General features: G+C 34.7%; 1 long non-coding RNA gene across 2 annotated transcripts in view; it reads right to left on the bottom strand.

The window, feature by feature from the left end:
• Window positions 1–5,730, bottom strand: part of LOC110275478 (uncharacterized) — an 11,226-nt gene extending 5,496 nt beyond the window's left edge. Inside the window, exons 1-4 of one of the 2 annotated variants that reach the window (XR_008002844.1) lie at window positions 5,610–5,730; window positions 5,176–5,257; window positions 3,986–4,144; window positions 3,274–3,401 (exon numbers count right to left, since the gene is read on the bottom strand). This is a non-coding gene — a long non-coding RNA (uncharacterized LOC110275478). Of the gene's footprint in view, window positions 1–3,273; window positions 3,402–3,985; window positions 4,145–5,175; window positions 5,279–5,609 lie in introns of both variants that reach the window. The other variant, XR_008002843.1, reaches the window with a different exon arrangement.
• Between the last annotated feature and the right edge of the window lie 270 nt (window positions 5,731–6,000).

Raw genomic sequence — 6,000 nt, 5'->3', positions numbered from 1 at the left:
AAGTATATTCTTCTCTATGTGCATGACATCTAAGTTGTGACGCAGTGGGTTCTTGTACCAGTAAGGCAATTCAAAGAAAATTGATCTTTTTTCCAATTTCATGGGAAACTATTTGATGTACTTTGCTTCTTTCCAAAGACATTCTCAGCATTTTGTAGCATCTCAAAAATTTTGGGTCCTTCTATAACAGGTGGAGGGGGTCTTAATTCCTGCTTCCCATTAAAAGACCTTGTATTGGTTCTCCATGGATGATCCATGGGTAAAAAGACATGATGGTCCATATAAACTGTCTTCCGACTGTGTTTTAGTTGTAAGCTACTAGTATTTTTGTTGCAACAAGGGCAAGCCAACTTTCCCTTTGTACTCCACCCAGACAACATAGCATAAGCAGGAAAATCGTTGATTGTCCACAAAAGAGCTGCCCGCATTTGAAAGATCTCATTCTTTGACGCATCATAGGTTTCGACCCCTTTTTCCCACAACAACTTCAAGTCTTCTATCAATGGTTGTAGATACACATCAATGTATTTACCAGGTGATTGTGGCCCAGGAATAAGCAAAGAAAGCATACAATATTCGGGTTTCATGCACATCCACGGAGGCAAGTTGTATACCATCAGCATCACGGGCCACGTGCTCCATGAAATGTTCATGCTACGAAATGGGTTGAACCCATCACTTGACAAGCCTAGTCTAATATTGCGAGATTCTTTAGCAAATTCTTCATCCATTTCATCAAGGTTCTTCCATGCCAAGCCATCAGCAGGATGCTTTAACGTCCCATCTTTTATGCGCTCCTCATCATGCCACCTCAGACTAGCTGCCGTTTTTTAGCACATAAATAATCTCTGAAGTCTTGGAATTATAGGAAAGTATCTCAGAGTTTTTGCAGGAATAAGACGACCTTTCTTGTCAGGTTGGTTCTCGCTATTATCACTGGAATTTTCAGTATATCGAGAAGTTCCACACACACGACATTATTTTTCATCCTTTATTTCTTTTCTATACAGGAGGTAATCATTAGGACAAGCATCAATTTTGTTATAATCCAGCCCTAAATCTCTTATCATAGACTTTGTCTTATGGAAAGATGAAGGTATGTTAATGTCAGGCATTGCCTCTTTCAATAGCTCAAGAAGTGAAGTGAAGGAGGCATTGCTCCAACCGTGCAAACACTTTAACAAGTACAGACGGATGGTAAAAGATAATGTAGAAAATTTCTTGCAACCCGGGTATAACTCTTGACTTGCCCCATCTATTAAATTGTAAAACTTTTTAGCCTCTTCATTTTGACCTACAGTAACACCCTCAGCATGAGATACATCTCCAAATGCATCATTAAGCAGTAATGTTCTATATCCCTTAACAAATCCGTCGGCTACTAAATGGTCAAATACCACATCTCTTCTATACCAATTAATGTTACAACACCTCTTACAAGGACATTGAATTTTTCGTCCGTCCGGTTCTCCCTCAGAGTATGCAAAGTCTAAAAAACTAATAACACCATTGATATACTCTTCGCTATACCTCGGTAGATCCATCCAATCCTTTGGCATATCACAAAACCTAATCGATAATTATTAAATTTTTTAGGCAAAAAATTTATAAGGTTTCGCAAAGTGAAGATTAGAAGAATAGAGGAGGCAGGGTGTTATTCGCTACAAAGGGAAATAGTTCCTAGTCTTAGAAGTAATTCTCTAGAAACCCATTGAGGTAAAACAAATAAAGAGAAACATAGAATTTATAGTACAAATATAATAAGTTAAATTGCAACTTCAAAACTAACAAATCAAAAGAATTAAAGTATGCATTGTACCTTGCCATGACACGATCAACGTTTTGACAAAATCTTCTTGGAAGACCTTAACCAAAAACTTTCGCCTTCAACCTTAACCACGAATAACTGTAAAAATTACAGACAAAAAAAAATTGTAATTGCCATATCCAACCATTTAACCACGAATTTAGCACAATCATCATTTAGCAAGCAAGAATTAAATTGATATAATCAAACAGATTTGGGACCCAGCAGCAGCAGCAGCAATTAAATCATTCAACAGATAACGGCAATCAAATTAAGTAAAATACAAAATATTATTGTGTAAAACTATTTTATAAACAGCACGAGGGTGGACTTTATTGAGGACATTGCAAAGAATGAGTCCATTCCGAAGCGCATTACGGAATTCTTCTTCTGAAGGTTCTTTTGGGAGCAATGCTTTTGCTGCTTCATCTATTTCTCGAACCCATTCTGATACTTGGTTTCTCCTTGAAGCTGATCACTCATCATATATCATATCAACTCATTACTTAATAACACATCTATTTAATTTGTTTTAGATGTCACCAATAAGTGTAATCAATAACTTATTAATCGACATATCTAGCTTGTCTCTGTTTTGCTCTCTTTCGTGGCTCTGTTCTTCAGCTCCAGTGGAGTTGGGGCACAGAATTCTCCAGTGTTCGCCTGCGATGTGGCCAAGACCCTGCATTGGATTTAGAGTATGTCTATTTAATTTGTTTTAGATGTCATCAATAAGTGTAATCAATAACTTATTAATCGACCTATCTAGCTCCTTTGTTAAAAGTTAAATTTTTATAGATATTAAGGGAAGCAAAGAAGAGGTCTATTTAGATGTCTATTTTTATATCTATTTGACACAGAATTTTGTCAAATAGTTCCTTGTTTCCATCAAACAAGTATTTCAGATAAAGGGAAGCAAAGAAGAGGTGGAAATGCTAGCCGACCAATTCATGAATTGAATTTGGCCGTAATAAAGTAGGTGTAAAGTCAAAAATTCTAGCAGAAAGCCAATTACCGCACTAACAGTTTAAAAGAAAAAAAATATCAAAGAGAAACATTTAATCAAGTACAAAAACTTTCAAAACAAAAAGTGTTTCAATATTACACACATAACACATTAAATCATTCACCTATTCAAGAAATCAACTTCAGTCTCAGAAGAATATTACCATAAGAATCAGCAACTGATGGAAAAATTGTAGTTTTACTCAAAAAGGGTATAAGTAACTACAATGTCCCCATTTTTATAGATGACTACCTAGATTTCTACAATGGAGATGTCAAATAATCAGATTTCTGTCAATTAGAAAGTTAAATTTTTTCTGTCAATTAATTATAAATTATTTTCTTGAAATTATTTTTAACTTTAAATTTTAAATTTTAAAATTTAAGCTTTAAATCTTAATTTAAAAAAGATAAAATTAAAAATAAATTATTTTTTTATATTTTTTAAAATGAAAATGTACCTTTGTGGGTGCTGGGTGAAGAGAAATTCTTGCTCTTGTTATAACTCCAAATTGTCCTAAGCCTCTAAGAACCGTGTGAAATAACTCTGAATTCTTTTGCTTAGAACATGTTATTAAATCTCCCTTTCCTAAAAAGAAACCACACAAATTCATTAATTAATTAAATAATATAGATAGATGATTGCATGAATGAATATAATCTTATAAAAAACGGTGACATCATGAAAAGAAAAAACGTTTCATGTTCATATTTCATATTATTTTATATTAATCTGAAAGAAATGGACCGTGTGTAAGACTTGGACTAACATAAAAGTCATGAAGTCAAACAAAGAAAAATGGAGGCTATGACCGTGTGAACGTAACTGCTTCTTAATCTAATAACAACTAAGCTATTCAACAACCAATACTTAAAATTAATTATTGAGTGAAGTCTCAAAACATGTTTAAAATAATTATATAGTTTAGCTTGACATATCAGAAGTGTGTATACAGGTGTGTATACAAGGATTTGATTGTTAATTAAAGTGTAGAAACTGATAAATTAAAAAAGTAAATTATAAATATTTACTCTTAGAAAACTCAATTTTCTTATATAGTTTTACCCATCCATAACCCTTTCATTATTTGTTCACCTTACCAGGATTGTATATGATTGGTTTTCATGTTAATCAGATTTCTTTCTTTCAATTCAATTTACAATTCAGCTCACCTTTCTTCTTCCTCTTCTACTTCTTCTCTACTCCTTGTCTTCTTTTCATTCTTTATATTCTTCACACCATTTCTGTTTCAGAAGAGTTGGGTGTTGTTTCAGAAGAGCAAGTTGACTTCAATAATAGTTGTATTTCTTCTTTGTCTTCTGAAGAAATTTCTGATATAAAAGCAGAGTAGCTCAATTTAGATGAATCTGTAAGTGAGTCAAAACCGATTCTTGAAGCTAACATTGGCAGTTTAAATTGTGAAGAAGACAGTGATATGTTTAAGCAACATTTTGGCAGCTTATCAAATACACACAAGGTTTGTCTTCTTTCATGAAATAATGATGTCATATTAGGCTATTTCTTGGAAGCATAAAGGATTTAAAAGTGTAAGAAAACTCTTATGTCCATTACTTTAAATTAGTCTCTTGGCTTTATTTGTCTTATTCTTATTCTGGGGAAATACTTATTAAGCTACCCATTATAAAACTGAGAATATATGTTGGTAATTGAGCTAGTTTATAACTAGCTTTAGTAGAAATTAATGCTTAGCTTATAAAATATATTGCTGGTTCTTTTTAGCATCGTCTTGGAAAAATATTGAAAATGATCGGTGGGTGACAAATTGATTATATTTAGGAAAAGGGATTTACGCATCTAATATGTAATATAGTGATAACACTATAGTAGGACTAAGCATAAATGACATTTTTTCTCTAACTATAAAGTTATTGGCAACAATATTCATGGCCTGTTAATTTGTGAAAAGTTGAGGGTTTGAGTGGGGTTAATTTCTTTCCAAAACCAAGCCTTCTTTGCGGAGAAAATTTTGTCACAAATTTTGGATAATATAGATACAGTTGAAGTACTCTACAACTTGACTTATTTTCTCTCCAGATTAGACCACATTAGCTAAGTATTTTGAGCTCTTTTAATGGTTATGTGCAGACAAAGTCAATAAATTCAGTAGTTAGAAGGTTTTCTACAAGGTATGTTGTGCAGCAGAATTACCCAGGAGATTGCAAAAGACTATTTATCAGTCCTGTTAGACATATAACTAATAAAAGAATGAACTCTGAGGAAAAAGCTGCAAATTATACCTTATCCAAAAACAGATCCTTGCAGGACAACGAAATTGACGAATTAAGAAATTCTTCTAAGCATGTATATGTGAGTTTTCAATTCAATTTACAATTCAGCTTACCTTTCTTCTTCCTCTTCTACTTCTTCTCTACTCCTTGTCTTCTTTTCATTCTTTACATTCTTCACACCATTTCTGTTTCTGGCTAACCAAGAAACCGTTCAAACTGTAAGAACTCTGTTAGAAACAGGAAGCTGAAAACAGAGAAACGAAAGCCAACTTATTCATTGAGAAATCACAGAAACAAAAGCTTATTAACGCTGCATTTGGATTCAGTCTCAGAAACAAAAATACAGAGAAAATAGATAAGCTGTATATTAAATCACAGTTCACAAACCCTAAAATACCACACATCTTCATCAATAACAGCATGCATGTTATCAAATTACAGTTCACAGACCCATATTTCAGAGATTAAAAGCCCCAAATTAAAACCCCTAAAATAGGAACCCTAAGCCACTGATCAATTTCGGAAGCAAATAGAAATCAATACATACCTATTCAATGATGTGAGCACAGCGAAGACGATGATGAGAAGCACGGAGATGATGATGGTGAGAGCGGCGCAGCGACGATGGTGACGGTCGCACACCGACGATGGTGAGGGCCGCACAGCGATGATCAGTGCAAGCGATGGCGAAGAGGAGATGACGACGGTCAATATGGAGAGTAGTGCAGGTGAGTCGTGAGTGGGAGGCGATGACTCTCAACGGCGACAGTGAGAGGGTTTCCGCTTGTAGTGAGGCGGTCAATGGCGAGAGTGAGAGGGTGAATGGCGAGACCGAGAGTGAGAGGGTCAATGGCGAGCGTGAGTGGGGGGCGACGATGGTTAGCTATCGAGACCGAGAGTGAGAGGGTGCTATGGAGGGTTTGTTGCTCGAGGATGAA

Source organism: Arachis duranensis, chromosome 9 (genome assembly GCF_000817695.3).
Source record: "Arachis duranensis cultivar V14167 chromosome 9, aradu.V14167.gnm2.J7QH, whole genome shotgun sequence".
NCBI classification, from domain to species: domain Eukaryota; kingdom Viridiplantae; phylum Streptophyta; class Magnoliopsida; order Fabales; family Fabaceae; genus Arachis; species Arachis duranensis.
The sequence above is the reverse complement of the archived record's forward strand: the minus strand, read 5'-3'. Positions and strand labels throughout refer to the sequence as shown.